Source organism: Staurois parvus, unplaced genomic scaffold (genome assembly GCF_062004578.1).
Source record: "Staurois parvus isolate SC_StPar_1 unplaced genomic scaffold, SC_StPar_1.0 ptg000002l, whole genome shotgun sequence".
Lineage (NCBI taxonomy): Eukaryota > Metazoa > Chordata > Amphibia > Anura > Ranidae > Staurois > Staurois parvus.
This window is the reverse complement of record NW_028317798.1, coordinates 4,315,205-4,336,215: the sequence shown is the minus strand read 5'-3', so window position 1 is coordinate 4,336,215 and position 21,011 is coordinate 4,315,205.

The window sequence follows — 21,011 nt, the reverse complement described above, 5'->3', positions numbered from 1 at the left end:
TAGTTCCTCTGCCTTCTCCTCCCATGTGCAGATCCAGGACTTCTCCAGATCCTCTCCCATCCTCTGGAACTCCCTACCCTAAGCTGTTTGTAAGTCCATTTTTGGAGTTTTGCATGGAATGTGAAATTTGGCTTTTTCTTTCTCCACTTTTATGTGTCATACCCAGTGGCAGACTGAAAACTCATGGGGCCCCCGGGCAATAGGGGATCATGGGGCCCCTGTGTCCTCGCCCACAGTCAAACCACACCCAAAAAACCCTATGAAGGGTACCAGGGGCATCTCATGGGGCCCCCTACTGACCCCAGACCCTCGTGCAGTGCCCGAATGGTCAGTCTGCCCCTGGTCATACCAATACAAACAAAAGAAATACACATGAGAATGCCTAAACATTTGTAATTGCAATAATTTTCTTTGCAAAGTGGTGAACTATGGGACAGAAATGCAGGGGTGCCAATATTTTTAGCCATGACTGTATGAAGAGTAATCAATCTGCTTTGAACATCAGTGTTTTAATGAAAATCGTTTTGGAACTGTGAGTCAGGTATATGCAGAGCTGCACATGGTTTTGAAATATGCATCTATGAATGTTTGGCACCTCACTTGATAAAAATAACTATTTTTTTCCAGGAAACATGTCTGATCATTTTACTTCACCAGAATTTCTTCCTCATTTTATAGATGCTTATTGAGAACTTCCATGTCTTTGGAAGGTCAAATCCAAAGAATACAGCGATAGGAACAAAAAACATAAGGTCTATAAAAAACTTGCAGAATTGTGCCAGAAACTGAACCCGAACTCTGATGAGGCATAGGTGAAGAATAAAATTGCAAATTTGAGAACTGTCTTCAAAAAAGAGTTAAATAAAATACAGAACTTTGAGAGATCAGGTGCTGGTGCTGAAGATATATATATATATATATATATATATATATATATATATATATATATATATATATGTGTGTGTGTACCACATTTGTGCTATTTTAATAGTATACCTTTCCTATCAGATCAGGAGATACCAAGACCCTCAGTTTCCAGCTTGCAACCATTATCACCAGATATTGAACCACAGTCAGAGGACAATGATGACACTCAAGTAAGATAATGTCAAGAGACAAAATCATTATTACAAATATGCAACTGTTTTTAACTTTATTTTACAACTTAACATCTAAAAAAATAGCAAGGTACTTTCAATAAACTTTTCATTCATAAAGCAAAAACCCATCAAATGTACAAAGTATACATATTTATGATGTGGATAGATTACAACTGAGGAAAAATTATTAAATAGGGTTTCTCAAGAAACAGCTACAGGTTTATAGGAGAAGAGTCATCACACAACCATGTTTTGCCAAGGGACAGCTCCAGGTCCACAGAAGTATTTTTTGTAATTCTCCCTGTTTTGTCTGACATTTATGGAGGCTAATTTCTGGTGGTGCTGCAGCAATATTGGTAATGACTGTGCTTCATTTCTCCAGTCTCCTGGGATAACATTGCCTTGCGATGTGTCCTCCCAATCGAACACTGATTGTGACATATACATGGCTGTATTGCTCCTCAAATAATTGTGTAAGACACAGCAGCAGTGCACCACTACATCAATTTTGGGCATAGAGAGATTGATCTAGGTATGGAAAATGTGAAATAGATTTGATATGTTGCCAAATGCATTCTCCACAACTTGTCTTGAATGTGAAAGCCTGTAATTATAAATTATTTGCTCCTCTGACATATTTTTCATTGGGTAGGGTTTCAGCAGATGTTCCCCAAGTGAAAATGTATAGTCAGCAATGAATACAAAATTAAGGCCCTCAGTAATTTCATCATTGGTTGGTTAAATTTAACTTTCCATTCCTCAGGAAAGCATAGAATTCAGTTTTTTCTATGGTACCTCCATCCGAATTTCAACCATCTTTTCCTATGTCTATAAACAGAAACTCATATTTCACATTCACCACTGCCAGCAATACTATGCTAAAGAAAGCTTTATAATTATGATACTATGACCCTGAGTGTGGAGGGGGGTTAAGTTGCACGTGTTTGCCATCTATGGCACCACCGCAGTTTGGGAAATTTCAGGTGTCCTCAGATTGATGTGCAATGGCTTTCCAATATTTTGTTGTTGTGGGAAACTGAAGAAAGTTATTCCATTAACCACTTGCCCTCCTGAGGATTTACCCCCCTTCCCGAGCAGGCCAATTTCTGTGTTATAGCGCTGCGTTATTTTAACTGACAATTGCACGGTCATACAACGCTGCACCCAAATTAAATTTATATCCTTTTTTTCCCATGAATAGAGCTTTCTTTCAGTGGTATTTGATCTCCTGTGTGGTTTTTATTTTTTGCGCTATGAAAAAAAAAAGACCAACAATTTTGAGAAAAAACAATTTTTTTGACTTTTGGCTATTAAACATGTTCAGTAAAAAAAAATGAAAAAATCAAATTTCATCATAAATTTAGGCCAAAATGTATTCTGCTTTGCTAAAAAAATCCCAATACATGAAAATCAATTGCTTTACATGAACGTTATAGCGTTTACAAATGGTGGTATATTTATATCGCGATTTTATTTTTATTTTTACTAGTAATGGCGGCAATCAGAGACTTATAGCGGGACTGTGATGGGCATTCTAACTCTGGGGGGGAACTGACTTGGTGTCACTGGCATCCCCAGTGACACCAATACAGTGATCAGTGCTAATAAAAAGCTGTACTAGTGGCACTGGGCAGGAAGGGGTTATCATCTGGGGCGATCAAAGGGTTAACTGTGTGCCATGTGTGTCTTATTAGGGGCTTTGTGTTTGTGCTTCACTGTAAGCACACTGCTTTGCATGGCTGTGCTATGCACAGCTATGCAAAGCAGTGTGCAGGAGCTGACAGGGAGAGAACTGTATTGTTTACAAACAGTTCTCCTCCCCTCCGTCAGAGATGCTCCAGGACAACCATTGAAAACTGCGGCTGCAATCGGCAGTACGGGTAGGGCACGCCCCTCACCCGGAAAATGCAAAATCACTTATGTACTGTATATTTTGCACACCCCTGCCACCCTGCAGCAGTATATCTGCTATAAGGTGGCAGGAATGCAGTTAAATATTTGTCCATTATTGATTGCATAGATCACATTTTACATTTCTTTATAATTTTTTCTTACAGGAAGAAAATGGATCAAGGAATGTGCCATTACCTGCAGGACCATTACATAGAACAGGGGTAGGCAACCTGCGGCTCTCTAGCTGTTGTGGAACTACATTTCCCATGAGGCATTGCAATATTACAAAACTCACAGTTACAGCTATGACTTGCAGAGGCATGATGGAACTTGTAGTCCTGCAACCGCTGGAGAGCCGCAGGTTGCCTACCCCTGACATAGAAGAAAAAAAAGATAGGGAGGATGCTACTAATACCTTTCTAGTGCAAGCAACAGCAGTACTGCAAAAGAAGAGCGATGATTGTGATGCCTTTGGCTGCCTAACTCCAAACAAGACGCCTGCAGCAGAAACAACTAGTTGAACCTTTGCTCTTGCAATTGCTTACTAAAGGTTTGAGGGGTGACATAACTAATATTACATACTTAGCTGAATATACTAGTTACACCCAGCCGGTTCAGCAAGCAGTTCCCCAGGCATCAAACTAGCATTTTCCAGTACGAACACCAGAAAGAAAAAACACTTCTTGATCATGAACATACACATATGCACAGTTGTAAATCTATAGTTTCTAAAATGTTTTGCACTATTTTTGAAACTCTTGATAGTTATTGATCAATGACTGTGCATGAAAAATGTGTATTCTTTTACATACACATTTATTTTTGTTACATTTGTATGGCATTTCCATATACATTTTACTCAGGGTTGTAAGAGTTTACATTGTGTTGAGCTTGCAGGACATATGACCTAATAATGTTTTATGCACATCATATCAATTAGACAGAGTAAACATTGGAGTCACCAACACGAGTAGATCACTTTAGGATTCCTCTGGCATACGTAGACAGTTGCGGTACTCATCTGGATTGTTGTCATTTTATTCATGAGCAGAACCATATGTGAATATTGGTCCTGGTTAATCAATCACTCCTTGGACCAAAACCGGTGACTCCTCTTTTTCCTATTTTTTTTCCATTAACGAACTCCACACAGCCCCCACAAAAACATCCAGTTGTATGTGGGTTACATGGGGTTTGTGTTTCCAGGGTCACAAAAGTAATTTCTGTCATTTTGGTAATCGTTCAAAAAAATTATATGTTATTGTTATCGACTAATCAGTTTGGATGATGGAAATTATTTTGTTCTATGAGTTTAGTGGACAAGTCGCTATCGAGAGACACATAGTTGTTCGCACTGCAAACAACCGATATTCTATATATGTATGGCCATCTTTAGGGTTAGTTGGGTGATTGGATGAATCTCCTAACTGCTCTCCCTCCATCTACTGATCACGGAGAGCACAGGTAGGCTTTGTATTCCCTAGAGAAGCAGAATGTTGTCCAGTAACACCATTGCTTGAGAAAGGTTTCATAATTTTACTGTGAGATGTTGATAATTAACCTGCCATAGCTTCAGCCATATGTTGTTTTAACTTGATCTATTACTGTAAAGTAGCAACTTTATAGAGTGGCTACTTTCTCCTGGTTATACCTACTAAGTGGTGCCATAGGCAAGTTAGAGGCACAGGCTCACCTTTTTTGTCCAGATTCACCATAAAATTAAGATGGAACAAGCTACTAATTCCCATTCTCCTAAAATAGAATTCCAGGGAAAGCCTAACTACTCTTAAAAATGCTCCCTCTCCTTGCTAACTAACATGTGTAAGAAAGATTTGTATACTTACAGTACCAATTTCCAGGCTGCTCCAGTCAGATCACTTGATCCAGTTCCCCTCTGTCAACCAGCAGTGGCTGCAGGGGAGAGAAGGGAGCACCACCAGCGGATGGGTGATAGGAGCCTATGAGTGATGTCACCGCTCCCAAGGCACTACCAACTGTTGTCATGCGGTCTCTACTCTCCACTGCAGCTGGCATTGGCTGACACAGGAAAGATCATGTGACTTGACCAGAGCGACCTTAAAATAGATACAGTGGGGCAAAAAAGTATTTAGTCAGCCACCAATTGTGCAAGTTCTCCCACTTAAAAAGATGAGAGAGGCCTGTAATTGGCATCATAGGTAGACCTCAACTATGAGAGACAAATTGAGAAAAAAAATGCAGACAATCACATTGGCTGATTTGGAAAGAATTTATTTGCAAATTATGGTGGAAAATAAGTATTTGGTCAATATCAAAAGTTCATCTCAATACTTTGTTATATATCCTTTGTTGGCAATGACAGAGGTCAAACATTTCCTGTAAGTCTTCACAAGGTGGGCACACACTGTTGCTGGTATGTTGGCCCATTCCTCCTTGCAGATCTCCTCTAGAGCAGTGATGTTTTATGGCTGTTGCTGGGCAACACGGACTTTCAACTCCCTCCAAAGGTTTTCTATGGGGTTGAGATCTGGAGACTGGCTAGGCCACTCCAGGACCTTGAAATGCTTCTTACGAAGCCACTCCTTCATTGCCCAGGCAGTATGTTTGGGATCATTGTCATGTTGGAAGACCCAGCCAAGTTTCATCTTCAATGCCCTGTTGATGTTGATGGAAGGAGGTTTGCACTCAAAATCTCACGATACATGGCCCCATTCATTCTGTCCTGTACATGGATCAGTCGTCCTGGTCCTTTTGTGAAGAAACAGCTCCAAAGCATGATGTTGCCACCCCCATGCTTCACAGTAGGTATGGTGTTCTTTGGATGCAATTCAGCATTCTCTCTCCTCCAAACACGACGAGTTGTGTTTCTACCAAACAGTTCTATTTTGGTTTCATCTGACCATATGACATTCTCCCAATCCTCTTCTGGATCATCCAAATGCTCTCTAGCAAACTTCAGCCTGAATATGTACTGGCTTAAGCAGGGGGACACATCTGGCACTGCAGAATCTGAGTCCCTGGCGGCGTGTGTTACTGATGGTAGCCTTTGTTACGTTGGTCCCAGCTCTCTGCAGGTCATTCACTAGGTCCCCCGTGTGGTCCTGGGATTGTTGCTCACCGTTCTTGTGATCATTTTGACCCCATGGGGTAAGATCTTGCGTGGAGCCCCAGATCGAGGGAGATTATCAGTGGTCTTGTATGTCTTCTATTTTCTAATTATTGCTCCCACAGTTGATTTGTTCACACCAAGCTGCTTGCCTATTGCAGATTCAGTCTTCCCAGCCTGGTGCAGGTCTACAATTTTGTTTCTGGTGTCCTTCGACAGCTCTTTGGTCTTCACCATAGTGGCGTTTGGAGTGTGACTGTTTGAGGTTGTGGACAGGTGTCTTTTATACTGATAACAAGTTCAAACAGGTGCCATTGATACAGGTAATGAGTGCAGGACAAAGGAGCCTCTTAAAGAAGAAGGTACAGGTCTGTGAGAGCCAGAAATCTTGCTTGTTTGTAGGTGACCAAATACTTATTTTCCACCATAATTTGCAAATAAATTCTTTCCAAATCAGCCAATGTGATTGTCTGGATTTTTTTTCTCATTTTGTCTCTCATAGTTGAGGTCTACCTATGATGCCAATTACAGGCCTCTCGTCTTTTTAAGTGGGAGAACTTGCACAATTGGTGGCTGACTAAATATTTTTTTGCCCTACTGTAAGTATAGAGATCTTTCTTGCAGCGAGGGGGTGGAGCACTTTGAAGGGTACTTAGGTTTTGCCTGGAATTTTACTTTAAGAATGGTACCAAGTGTTTTTCTCATTTAGTCAAATTTAAAGAAAATACATTTTACTTTGTAATAAATAAACATTATAATCTTAACAAAATTGGAATCTCTGCTTAGATATTTCAAACTCACTCAACTAATCATGTATGTGACATTTGTAAAAACACCCAACAACCAGCAGGATATTTAGTCAATTTCTGAAGTTATCCCTTAATCATTACTTATGCTAGTAATACATTGTTTATATAATCAAATGGATATTTGTAATGTACTATTTCAGACCAGGAATTACATAGGGTTTTAGCTATTTAATGCAATCCATATGTATACAGTATTTATATAGCATTTTGTGATCCCTGTACATCTTCTTTCAATCTTTCAATTTTTTATGGCCTAATCTTTTTATTTTACTGTTAAAAACGTCTAACCCTTTATGTTACAGTATATATTTTAAAGATGTGCATGATGATAAATTTGTTTTGTTTCGGTTTCATTCATTAAATAAATAATTTAGTTTCATCATAATCTTTATGTTAGAATGATTCGTTTTTGGAACTGATGTTATTTTGCGAGAGTATATATTCGTTGTTCCAAATCGATTTGCTCTTTGGGTTATACTGTTATTCTTTTGTTATGTTGGAAGATTGGCTATATTCGTTATGTTGTTAACCAGTTCCTGCTTGGCCTTTAGGCAATGATGGTGGGGTGGGACATGCATCTTTCTGTGTGGACGTCGTATTACTGCTCATGTGAACGCTCATTTATTAGACTCATGCATATGCTACATTTTCTTTATATTTTTATTCTATAAATTAGAATATTATTATCTTTTATTCTAAACTAAACTAGGTTTTAGGTCCCAGGTTTATGATTATCTCAGTTTTATATCTATTAAATACAATACACTAATAAATAAATTGCTCTGTCTTCACTGCAATTGCAAATAAAATGGACATTTCCTGAACAAAAAACTATGATAGGGTTGGGGGAAAAAATAACAACTAATCTATACTGGCCTTTGAAAGAATTATGTTGCCTTCGACTGAACTGTAATCATAAAACACCATTATGTATGGCAATATTCAGATTACATACATTTGTTCTGTTTAACAATTTTATTATTCAGTCAAGTACATTTTTTTTTACAAAAACAGTATCCATCCTAAATACACAATATAGAGAGCTGGTGCAATCTCTGGGCAGGCACCTATCTACTGTGCCTTGAAAAAGTATTCATATCCCTTGACATTTTGTCATGTTACAACCAAAAACGTAAATGTATTGTGAAGTGGAAGGAAAATGATAAATGGGTTTCAAAGTTTTTACAAATAAATACATAAAAAGTGTGGCGTTCATTTGTGTTCAGCCCCCTTCACTTTTAGCATCATGAAGACCAAGGAACACACCAGACAGGTCAGGGATAAAGTTGTGGAGAAGTTGTGGCCTTCATGATTCTAAAAGTAAAGGGGGCTGGACACAAATGAACACCATACTTTTCATGTATTTATTTGTAAAAAAATTTTGAAACCCATTTATCATTTTCTCCCACTTCACAATTATGTGCCACTTTTGTGTTGGTCTACCACATAAAATTAAAATTAAATACTTTTACGTTTTTGATTGTAACATGACAAAATGTGGAAAATTTCAAGGGGTATGAATACTTTTCAAGGCACTGTACATGTATTATCTTTTATTTGTCCTTTCAGTTTGTACCATCTATCCCTTTACCAACTACATTATCATCAGTTCAGCAGAGCTGCTGTACATGGTGAATGGCGGGCCTGTTGACTGAATGGTTGAAGGGGCCGGTGCTACAGTTATGGTGACGTTTGTAAGCTTTTAGCAGCTTTAGCATACAAAAAAAAGTACTGTATTTCATGGTGCTAAACAGCTCATAGCATTCTGCCATCTGTAAATTAGATACGTTTCTTGTTTCCAGCAGAGAAGCAATTAAAACGTAAAACTTTAAACAAACCATCATTCACAACACCTAAGAGCAGCTAAACATTACTATTGATTCACAACTAAAATCAATCAATAAAGTGCAGCTCTCCTAAACACATAATCCCTACATCCAAACAAATTAATTAGTACAACCCACTACATAAAAATGTTATGTAGTGGGTTGAACTAATTAATTTGTTTTGGTGTATATTGTCTGTTCATATTTCTTATCACTTGATATTATGTAGTGGGTTGTACTAATTAATTTGTTTGGTTGTAGGGATTGTGTGTTTAGGAGCAATGAACATTATTTATCGATTTGGTTGGAAATAAACTAAAAAATCCATTTTGTTAGGTAGGCTAGTTTATTCTGAATTCCACCACAATGTTTTATTTTGTCATTATGGCAGATTGTTGCAGACCATTTACAACCATATGGAATGCATGGAGGAGAATGTGTATGTACACAGGAGTAAAATTACAATATTAAGACAACAAAGATTCCAGGAGAGCCCAAAATGTATCTGTCTTTAAAAAATAGCCAAACTGTCCAAGATGAAACATGAGAATGTATTCCATTGGTGTCCCATGCCACTAGATATTTGAGGTGTGTCAGATTGAGAATTGGGAAGGGGGGCTTTAATACTCTTACAATGTTTTGGTATAACCCAGCATGCAGCAGTAAGGAACTATTTGAGCTAAATCCTGCTTGGTACCTCCCTTAATCTATGTGGATCGTTTTACACTGGAAGCGGTTATTTTTTTTATATATAAGAGATAGCTTATCCCAGAGTTCAAGTAATGTATGGCAATTTCACAAAATTTTGCTAAATGCACTTCAGCCTAGTATCTGTAGTACACTGCTCAAATAGAACACTTTTTAATCAAAGTATAGCATCAAGTCAATTATACTCCTGGGATATTGATCTGGTCAGTTAAGTAGCAGAGGAGGTTGTTAATCAGTTTCAGTTGCTTTAATGTTAATTAAATTAACAACAGGTGCACTAGATGGGCAACAATGAGACAACCCCCAAAACAGGAATGGTTTTACAGATGGAGGCCGCTGACATTTTTTCCCTACCCATCTTTTCTGACTGTTTTTCACTAGTGTCAGAAAAGGCTTGCCCATAGTACAGGTGATGACATGCGGCACACAAATATGCGAATGCACAGAACAATGATGGGCCGGAGAGATGTGCATGTGTTTGGGCAAAGGCATGATCACTCATGCATCCAGGCGCACGTCTGTCACCATTGGACTATTTAAACTGGTTGCAGTTAATGTCTCCTTGCTGTTTGGTCTTTAGCCCCTGCATGTGTATCCTGATCCCTGTGCTTGATTCCTGATACTGAACCAGCTTGTCCCTGACCTCCGCTTGTCTGCTACCTGCCCTGACCTCTGGCTTGTCTTGGATCACTCTTCTGTCTCCTGCTCTTGTCCGATTGATCCTCTGCTGCTGACCTGGCCTGTGACCCGACAACACTAACTCCTGCCATCTATGCCTGATCTGCCCGACTGCTACCAAGTCTGACCTCACATCCTCCACCTTGCTCCCCAGCGATCGATCCATCTATCCAGCACAGTTGCACCTGGATCCTGCTCTCTACCATCAGTCTGCCCTTCTGCTTCGTCTGCCTGCCGGCTACTGCTGGAACACCAACTATTGGACTGATCACAGGCAGTCATACCTCGCCATGCTCCTGTGGCAGCTGTCCCACTATCAGTAGCCCTCAAGCCAGAGCAGTACTGGAGGCCTGCCTCTTCATGTCAGGCTCACTATTCAGGTATGTGACAACTAGTTTTGGCTAGGGTCAGTGTTACTACTGGTAGCATGAGGTGATACCTGGACCCTACAGAGGTTGCACAGGCAGTCCAACTCCTCCAGGATGGCACATCAATACGTGTCATTGCCAGAAGGTTTGCTGAGTCTCCCAGCACAGTCTCAAGAGCATGGAGGAGATTCCAGGAGACCGGCAGTTACTCTAAGAGAACTGCACAGGGCCATAGAAGGTCCTTAACCCATCAGCAGGCCGGTATCTGCTTCTTTGTGCAAGGAGAAACAGGGTGAGCACTGCCAGAGCCCTACAAAATGACCTCCAGCAGGCCATTGGTGTGAATGTCTCTGACCAAACAATCAGAAACAGACTTTATGAGGGTGGCCTGAGGGCCAGACTGCCTGGCACCATAGAGCTCAACTGGCATTTCCCATTGAACACCAGAATTGGCAGGTCGGCTACTGGCAAATCCATGGAGGGACGCACAGACCTCTGCAGGCTAGACAATGGCACCCTGACTGCCATTAGGTATCGGGATGAAATCCTTGGACCCATTGTCAGACTCTACGCTGGTGCAGTGGGTCCTGGGTTCCTCCTGGTGCACGACAATGCCTGGACTCATGTGGTGAGAGTATGCAGGCAGTTCCTGGAGGATGGTCATATAAACTACTGAATACCACTGTGAGTTGCTGTAATTAAATTTCAGCAAAATGGACTAGCCTGCTGCATCATTTTTTCACTTTGATTTTCGGGGTTTCTTTGAATTCAGTCCTCTGTAGGTTGATCATTTTTATTTCCATCAAATGATGGGGCATCTTTACGTTCCTAACACATTACCCAGTCCATATCATTATAGATATCCCCCATGATATTTTTCGCCATTGAGATCTGATGTGTTTTCAAAGTGTTCCTTACATTTTTTTGAGCAGTGTATAAAGCTGAGTAAAAAGGAGGTGATTAAAGTGATTGTAAAGGCTCAAGGTTTTTTAAATTCATGCATTCTATGCACGAAGGCAAAAAATGTTCTCTGTGCAGCAGCCCCCCCATACCTCTATAATACTCACCTAAGCCCCCTCTTGATCCAGAGGTGTGCACTGGAGTCTTGGCTATCCCGGGACTCCCTCTCCCCTGTCAATCATAGCCAGTAAGCCAATGAGAAGTGAGAGGGGGCAGAGCCAAGCCACGGCTCAGTGTACGAATGGAGACATGAAGCAGCAGGTGCCCCCATAGCAAGCTGCTTGCTGTGGGGGCACCCAATAGGAGGGAGGAGCCAGAAGCGCTGGCAGGGGACCCAAGAAGAGGAGGATCCAGGCTGCTCTGTGCAAAACCACTGCACACAGCAGGTAAGTATAGACATGTTTGTTATTTTTAGATAAAAAAAAACTTAGGCCTTTAGCATCACTTTAAGCCTGTATGAAGTGCAATACCATCTTGAGTTTGTAATTTTTTTTCTTTGTTAGACTAATCACTCGATGTTTATGGGTAAGAAAAAGGGCTTCACTAGCTATCCATAAAGTGAAAGAAAACCCTAACTATAACTATTCTTAAAAATGTTCCCTCCTCCTATATATCCTGCCTACCCTGTATAAAAAAGATCTATATACTTACCTATTTTTGATCCACTCTGGTCACATGAACTTGCAGCACCAAGATCCCCTGTGCCATCCTTCCTGGCATGCCATGTCATCACTCATAGGCTCCCAATGCCCATCCGTTGCCCTTCTTCCCTGAAGCAGCTGCTCACTGACACAGGGAAGTCAGAGCTGCAGGATCATATGACTAGACCACATTAAATTACATAGGTACACAGTTCTTTTTTAAACAAGGTAAGCAGGAAAGGAAGGAGGAGGAGAGAGGGAATAGTTATAGTTAGGCTTTTCATCCACTTTAAATAAAACTGGGAAGACATAACTCTTTTCTCCTATTTTCTTAAAGTGGTTGTAAAACTTATTTATTAATTAAAAAAAATAAACATAATATACTTACCTGTTCTGTGTAATGGTTTTGCACAGAGCAGCGCCAATCTGCCTCTTCTCGGGTCCCCTGCTGGCGTTCTAGGCTTTTCCCCCTGCTGAGCAAACTGCTTTCTTTGGGGGCACTCATGCATGCTCGCTCCAGAGACAGCCCTATATGTCCATAAGACACACAGATCGTGGCTTGGGACCATCTCCTGCTCCCTTGTGACTGGCTGTGATTGGCTCTCGCTGCTGCATCTCAGCCAATGAGGAGAGAGAGACCTGGGAAAGCTGAGGCTCTTGTGCATAGTGTTGGATCTTGATCCGGCTCAGATAAGTTTTAGGGGGGCTGAGGGAACTGCACACTGAAGGTTTAAATATGTACAACCGCGCTCTTCTTTCTTATTCTAATAATGTGACCCACCAACACAAAATATAAATGATTGGGGGAGATCTCTGATGGGGGGCACAGTCTCTGATGGGGGTGCTGCTTATGATGGAGTGCGGCTTTGAATGAGTGCAGAGCAGTTAAACACAGCAGTTGAACTAAAGCAGGAGAACTTAAGCAGCAGGAAGACACAACAACAGCAAGAAACTCTACTGCATGCTGGACAGACTGCAAGGAAACACCCTGGGAAACATCTCTTACACACCTGAGTCCCACTCCGTGTACCTTTATATAATACACCCCTCTTCTGCTCTTCATATTACTATCCTCTGTTCACAAATCTCATTTCTTTACCCCTCTGCTCCACCCCAAAACTTGTACATCTCCCCCTCATTGCTATCATCTCCCTACTATTGCTTTCATCACCTCCCCAAAATGCCTCTTCCACTCCTCCTTCTCATTTTCCTCTCCTCTGTTCCCAAAATCCATTCACTATATCCCTCTGCTCCTCCCAAACATTTGTATATTGTGCCCTCACTGCTTCCCTCACCCATTTATGGCACCCACCACCTCCTCCTATTACTCCACTCTCCCACTGACCCCAACACCTCCACTAGTAGTTTCTCACGCTCCTGCACATCCCGCTCCCATGCCACCTTTCTCACCCTTCTCCTCCTCATAACCGCGGGGGACATCTCCCCGAATCCTGGCCCTCCACCACCTCCCTCACCCGCACAAAACCCTCCCACCTCCACGTCCTGCCACAACCCCCGCAACTTAGTATCTGTCCCCCTGCTCCCTAAAATCTCCCCCCCGTTTTCATGTGCACTCCTGAACGCCCGATCGGTGTGCAACAAGCTTACCGCCATCCACGACCTCTTTGTTTCCCGCTCCCTCAACCTCCTGGCGATTACGGAAACCTGGATCCAGCCCACTGACTCTACCTCCCCTGCTGCACTCTCCTACGGCGGTCTCACCTGGACCCACTCACCCAGGCCCAACGGTCGTAAAGGTGGTGGGGTTGGCCTGCTCCTATCACCGCTGAGCACCTTCCGAGTCCTCCCAAACCCCCCCTCCCTATCCTTCTCCTCCTTCGAGGCCCACTGCGTCCGACTATTCTCCCCAACCCCCCTGAAGATTGCTGTGATATACCGGCCTCCTGGATCCATACCCCGCTTCCTGGAAGACTTCTCCTCCTGGCTACCCTTCTTCCTCTCCTCTGAGCTACCCACTATCATCCTTGGGGATTTCAACATCCCTGTCAACCTCAACAACCCGGACACAGCCCGTCTCCTCCACTTAACCTCCTCCTTTGCACTTGCACAGTGCATACAATCCACCACCCACTCCGACGGTAATATCCTTGATCTTGTCTTCTCCAACCGCTGCGCTCCCCACAACCTCACTAACACCCCCTTCCCTCTCTCTGACCACAACCTGATCACCTTCTCTATCTCCTCATCCTCCAACGCCTACCCCTCCAAATGTCACACTACTACCAGCCGTAACCTCCGCAACCTTAACCCTGCCTCCCTCCACTCCGCAGTTGATCAACTCCATGACAGCATCCTCCCCCTGTCCTGCCCCGACTTGGCTATGACCGCCTACAACAATGCGCTGTCAACAGCCCTTGACTCACTAGCGCCTTTAACCACACGCAACATCAGACCCCGACCGCTCCAGCCCTGGCAGACTGATCACACCAAAACCCTCAAACGACACAGTCGTGCCCTGGAGCGACTATGGCGCAAAACCAAATCCCAACAAGCCTTCACCCGATACAAATCTGCCTTCCACACCTACACCTCCTTCCTCCATACTGCCAAACAAGCCTACTTCCTGACCCTCATCAAGGCCCTCTCCTCCAATCCTCGCCGACTCTTCTCCACCTTCAACTCTCTACTCTCGCCACCCCCGCCTCCACCCAGCACCTCACTCACTGCCCTTGAGATTGCCAATCACTTCAAAAACAAGATTGACACAATTCGCAAGGACATTGCCGCAACTCACACGCCTTCTCAACCCGTCCCCTCTCACACAGCTACCCCCTCATCCCCCCTCCCCCTCGACATAACCCACAGGGACTTCGTCGCTGCTCAAACTCCCTCCAACCCCCTTCCCCCTCACTCAGCTACCCCCTCTACACCCCTCTCCCACGGCCCCACCACTGCTCTGACCTCCTCTCCCACCCCACCCTACATTCCTCATACTGAAGCTCCCCCAACACTCCGCACCTTTGACCTTACTACCATCGAAGAAGTCTCCAAGATCCTCTCTGATGCCCGCCTCACCACCTGCCCCCTTGACCCTATCCCCACACAACTCCTACAACCTCCCTCCCCCTCCATCCTACGCTCCCTCACCCACATCTTCAATCTCTCCCTCTCCTCCGGCACTTTCCCTTCCCCTCTGAAACATGCACACATCACCCCCATACTTAAAAAGCCCTCCCTGGACCCCAATGACCCGAACAACCTCAGACCCATCTCCCTGCTCCCATTTACATCTAAACTCCTCGAGCGCCTAGTCTACGCCCGCCTATGCTCTCACCTCAACGACAACAACCTCCTCGATCCCCTACAGTCCGGCTTCCGTCCCCTACACTCCACCGAAACTGCCTTACTCAAACTCTCCAACGACCTGCTAACCGCCAAAGCTAATGGCCACTATTCAGTGCTCCTACTCCTTGACCTCTCTGCGGCCTTTGACACAGTCGACCACCCCCTCCTCCTCAAAAAACTACACTCCCTCGGCCTCAGAGATTCTGCTCTCTCCTGGCTCTCATCCTACCTGTCACAACGCTCTTTCAGCGTTACCTATAATGCCACCACCTCCCTCTCACTCCCCCTCTCTGTTGGGGTCCCCCAAGGCTCTGTCCTCGGGCCCCTTCTCTTCTCCATCTACACCTCCTCCCTTGGCCAACTCATACACTCTCACGGCTTCAACTACCACCTCTATGCCGACGACACACAAATCTATCTCTCAACCCCCCACCTCACCCCCTCGGTCTCCGCCCGAATCACACACCTGTTGAGAGACATATCAGACTGGATGTCGCTCCACTTCCTTAAACTGAACCTCTCCAAAACCGAGTTTCTTGTCTTCCCTCCAGCCCGGACACCACCCCCCATTGACTTCTCCATCATGTCCAACAACGCCACCATCAAACCCGCCCCGCAGGCCAGAGTACTTGGTGTCATTTTGGACTCCAACCTATCCTTCCAGCCCCAAGTCCACTCTTTAACAAACTCATGCAGACTCCACCTCCGCAACATCGCCAAAATCCGCACGTTCCTAACTCCAGAAACCACTAAACAGCTCATCCACTCCCTCATCATATCGCGACTCGACTACTGCAACTCCCTCCTCACTGGCCTGCCTCGCCGCTGGCTATCCCCGCTTCAGTCCATCCTGAATACGGCTGCCAGACTCATTCACCTTTCCAACCGCTCCGTTTCCGCCACCCCCCTCTGCCAATCCCTCCACTGGCTTCCGATTGCGCAACGGATCAAATTCAAAATCCTAACACTGACGTACAAAGCTGTCCACCATACTGCCCCGAACTACATCACTGACCTAATATCCAAGTACCGCCCAGCACGCACACTCCGCTCCTCACAAGACCTCCTTCTCTCTAGTTCCCTGGTCTCCTCCTCCCATGCCCGCCTCCAGGACTTCTCCAGGGTGTCACCCATCCTCTGGAACTCCCTGCCCCAACCCATCAGATTATCACCTACTCTCCTCTCCTTTAGGCGCACCCTGAAAACCCATCTCTTCAGGGAAGCCTACCCCGCCCCCTGCTAACTTGCCGACCTCCTCCACTCTTCCTACCACTCCATCCCCCACAGCTATCTCCTCCTGTGCCACCATCCCCTCCCTCCTAGATTGTAAGCTTGAAAGAGCAGGGCCCTCGATCCCCTCATGTTTTGCATTGTATTGGTATTGTTCTGTCACATGTTCTGTCCCCCTTTGTAATGTACAGCGCTGAGCGAACTATTGGCGCTTTATAAATACTGAATAATAATAATAATAATAAATTCACCATTGCAATAATATTCTATATACATTCATCTGTGCGCTTTATGAAAAAAAAAAGTGCTCTCCCTGCATTCCCGTACTCAGTCAATCTCCAATGAGTACAGGAATGCAGGGAGAGTACAGAGTTTTTATTTCTCATGAAGCATGCAGATGAATGTATATAGAACATCATTACAATGATGGATTTTTGCTGGATTGTGCACTTTTCACAGGGAGATTGGGACTCTTTTACTTTGAGTGGATTTTTTTTCTGTGGGACTCTTTTTAATTATTATTATTATGATTATACAGGATTTATATAGCGCCAACAGTTTGCACAGCGCTTAATTCCCCAATATAGGTTGTACTATGTTAAAGCGATTCTAAAGGTTCATTTTTTTTTTTTTTTTAAAACAAAAACATGTCTATACTTACCTACTGTGTGAAGTGGTTTTGCACAGAGTAGCCGGATCCTCCTCTTCTCGGGTCCCCCCGCAGGCTCTTTGGGCCCCCTCCCTCCTGTCAGGTGCCCCCACAGCAAGCAGCTTGCTATGTGTGTCAATTTACGCACAGAGGCATGGCTCAGCCCCACCCCTCTCTCTCCTCATTGGCTAACTGGCTGTGATTGACAGCAGCAGGAGCCAATGGCTCTCACTTGCTGTCTCAACCGATGAGGAGGCAGAGACCTGGAACAGCCGAGGCTGTCATTCACATCCCTGGATCTCGATGAGGCTCAGGTAAGTATTGAGGAGGCTGGGGTACTGCTACACAGAAAAGTTTTTTTACCGTCGTATAGAATGCATGAAGGTAAAAAACCTTCAGCCTTTACAACCATTTTTAACCACTTGCCCTCGAGAGGATTTACCCCCCTTCCGACCATGCCATTTTTTGCTTTACTTTAACTGACAATTGCGTGGTACTGAAATGCTGCACCCAAATTAAATTTTCTTCCTTTTTTCCCAACAAATAGAGCTTTCTTTCGGTAGTATTTGTTCGCCTGTGCAGTTTTTTATTTTTTTTGCGCTATAAACAAAAAAAGACCGACAATTTTGAGAAAACAAACAATATTTCTGACTTTTTGCTATTAAACGCGTCCAATAAAAAAATTGTAAAAAAATCAAATTTCATCATAACTTTAGGCCAAAATGTATTCTGCTACATGTCTTTGCTAAAAAAAATCCTAATGCATGTAGATTAATTGGTTTATGTGAACGTTATAGCGTTTACAAATGGCGATATACTGGAATTTTTTTTTCACTAGTAATGACGGTGATCTGCGACTTATAGCGGGACTGCAGTGGACATTCTGACACTGGGGGGAAACTGCCTTGATGTCACTGACATCCTCAAGGACACCAATACAGTGATCAGTGCTAATAAAAAGTACTAACACTGTACTAACGGCACTGGGCAGGAAGGGGGGCAGTCAAAGGGTTAACTGTGTGCTGTTTCACAGTATGCTGTGTGTGTGCTTTCAACTGTAAGCACACTGCTTTGTATGGCTCTGCATAGCAGGAGCTGACAGGGGAGAGAACTCTATTTTTTATATACAATTTTCTTTCCCATCGGTAATACTCACGATCACCTGCGAGTAATCACCAGCCGGGACCTGGTGATTGACAGCCTAAGCCACAAATGGAGGCGCGGGTAGAGTGTACGGATGGCGTGCACCCCCTACCCGGAATTGCAAAATCACACACATTATATATATATATATGTATATATATATACACACATGATTTTGCGCACCCGCGCCACCCTGTAGCAATATTTCTTCTATAGGGCAGATGGGAAGCGGTTAATTGGTGTTGTGTGCATTTTAGTTTACAGGTGGTGACAGCTCTGTGTATATCAATTATTATTTTTTACCTTCATGCATAGCATGCATGAAGGTAAAAAACCTTCATCTTTTAGAACCACTTTAAAGCCACCCTGTTCCTGAAAAAAATATTAGGAAATATATATACCCCTACATTTCTACATGACACAGCAAGACCAACCTGCCTTCATTTGAGTGCAGTGAGATGATTGATATCCTAAAAGTGCAGGGAGAAGTATTTACTATCTGCCTTGCAGTTACCCTTTGATCAACAGTTTGAGTTCAGTGACAGTCACTTTAAACCTACCATTATATAAAGTTTTAGTAAGCCCCACTTAACTCTATCAAAATGCTTAACCCCCAGCGGGCACCGGTGGACAGACTCCCATGTGAACAAACCTTTAGTTTATCTTACATTGTCCATTTGGTAAAACTTAGTTAGGAGTTAATGTTCAGTGCATGCATAGGGAATAAAGAACAGATTATGGGGTCTAGAAAACACAATTTCACCTTTAAACTGATCTGCTAGATAAAAAAGAGAGTTCAGAGACTTTAGAAGGTCAGCTTAGCGTGAAGCAAATGTATTTTGCAGATATTAGCAGAGTAGAAGCAATTAAATTGTATTCAAAAGCATCCAATTTAGTACCACATTCTTATGCCAAAGATTTCTTCACGATGACCTTTAATGAGAATTTGGTTGGAAGGTTATGTTTTATATCAGCATCGGATCAATTATTTTTATTTAGAAATGGCCTTAATTAGCTGCGGCACCCAGAGAATCCTCTTACCATACAGAATTAAATACATGTAAGTGACGTTCACAATTTTGTATTCAATGAGACAAGCGTTTATTATTTTAAATGTGAATATTTATAGACAAGTGTCATTTAAATATCTCCACTACAAAAAAGAATAATTGTATTTTTAATTTGTGGGCTTGGTAATCAGGATAGTGTGTGTGTAAATGTATACTTTCCATTGCATCGTCAGTGTTGAGATATAGCACTTCTTCCACTGCTGCCTGTCAGAATGTGGTGTTATTCCCATTTTCATAAATAGCAATCCCATAATGCTAACACAGACATGAACAATGTCTGGAGGATATTACAATAGAGGCTTTAAAATTTGTCAAAAACCTTGGCAATTCAAGCAGCATATAATTTAAACTTTCAATGAAAACTGCTTCTTAGAACAACCTATAGATCCAGATACAAACAACCAAATGTGGGTGCAAAATCCTGACTATTCCTATAAACATTAACTTTAACCCCATCCTCTTCTAGCCAAAAAGTGAATAGGGAATATATATGTAGAGCCCTCTAGGTAGATAGACTTTGTTATTTTGTAAGTATAGGCTGGGTAGCAACCTGGAATGAGTCGGCCTGGGAGTGAGGTAGTGAGTTCACCTCAGAACAGGCTGAGAGGCTCTACAGGTCAGGGCTTCTAGAGCCCTCCCACACTTCTAGAAACAGGAGGAACTTTCTAGAAGAGGAGTGGAGGGGGGGTCAGACCTGCATGTTTGAGGGACCTTGGCCAATCCCCAGACAGGAGGCTAGGCATGGTGACCAAGGACAACCCTTAAATGTGGCAGAGGCAGAGCAGCAGGGGAGTCGGGTGGAAGATGGATTTAAGGAAATGCTGGTGTGTGGAGCCTGGGTGGAGGCTCCAGGGAGAGAAGCCTACCTACAGGTTGGTTGCTGGACAGGAGGATCTCCACTGCCAAAGGTCTCTTAAGAAAGACATCTTGAGCAGCAGGGAAGGAGCCAGCCCAGCAAAAGGCCTGAAAGCATCTACCAGCCCACCACGCTGACAGGACAGTGTGAGTACCTCTACACACCCTGGGCTAGATAAAGAGAGAGGGCAGTCAGGTGCAAGACCCAACTAGTCCTCATCCGGGACTACTTCATTGTTAGATTATGGAATCCCTTGCCCAGGGATACCCTCAGTGCAGCTGGGTGAAGAGGAAGGATTCAACCGGGGTCTGACGAGCTACACCAAGGGGGGCTTGGAGCTCTCTAAGAGACAGTGCTCTGTTTGCTACTTTCTGGATCCATGTCTTTTTGTACAGTGTACAGGTTGCTAAGAAGTTTTCCTCAAGTTTACAGTTCCTTGGGCATCCCATATACCCCTAGACCCCATCCAAGTTGTTAACCCCTTAATAAAATCATCTAAAAACAATCTCAAGGACTACACATGTGCAGTTGTCGAATATGCATGTTGCCTGGCCATGCAGAGCTTAGGGGGACCCATAACAAATCCAGAGGCCCTCAAGAGAGTAGTGCTGCATATAGATAGGTTAGCTTTGTATAAGCAATATCCTTGCTTTGTATTCTCTTTGAGCAGTTTACTCTCTGTCAAGTGA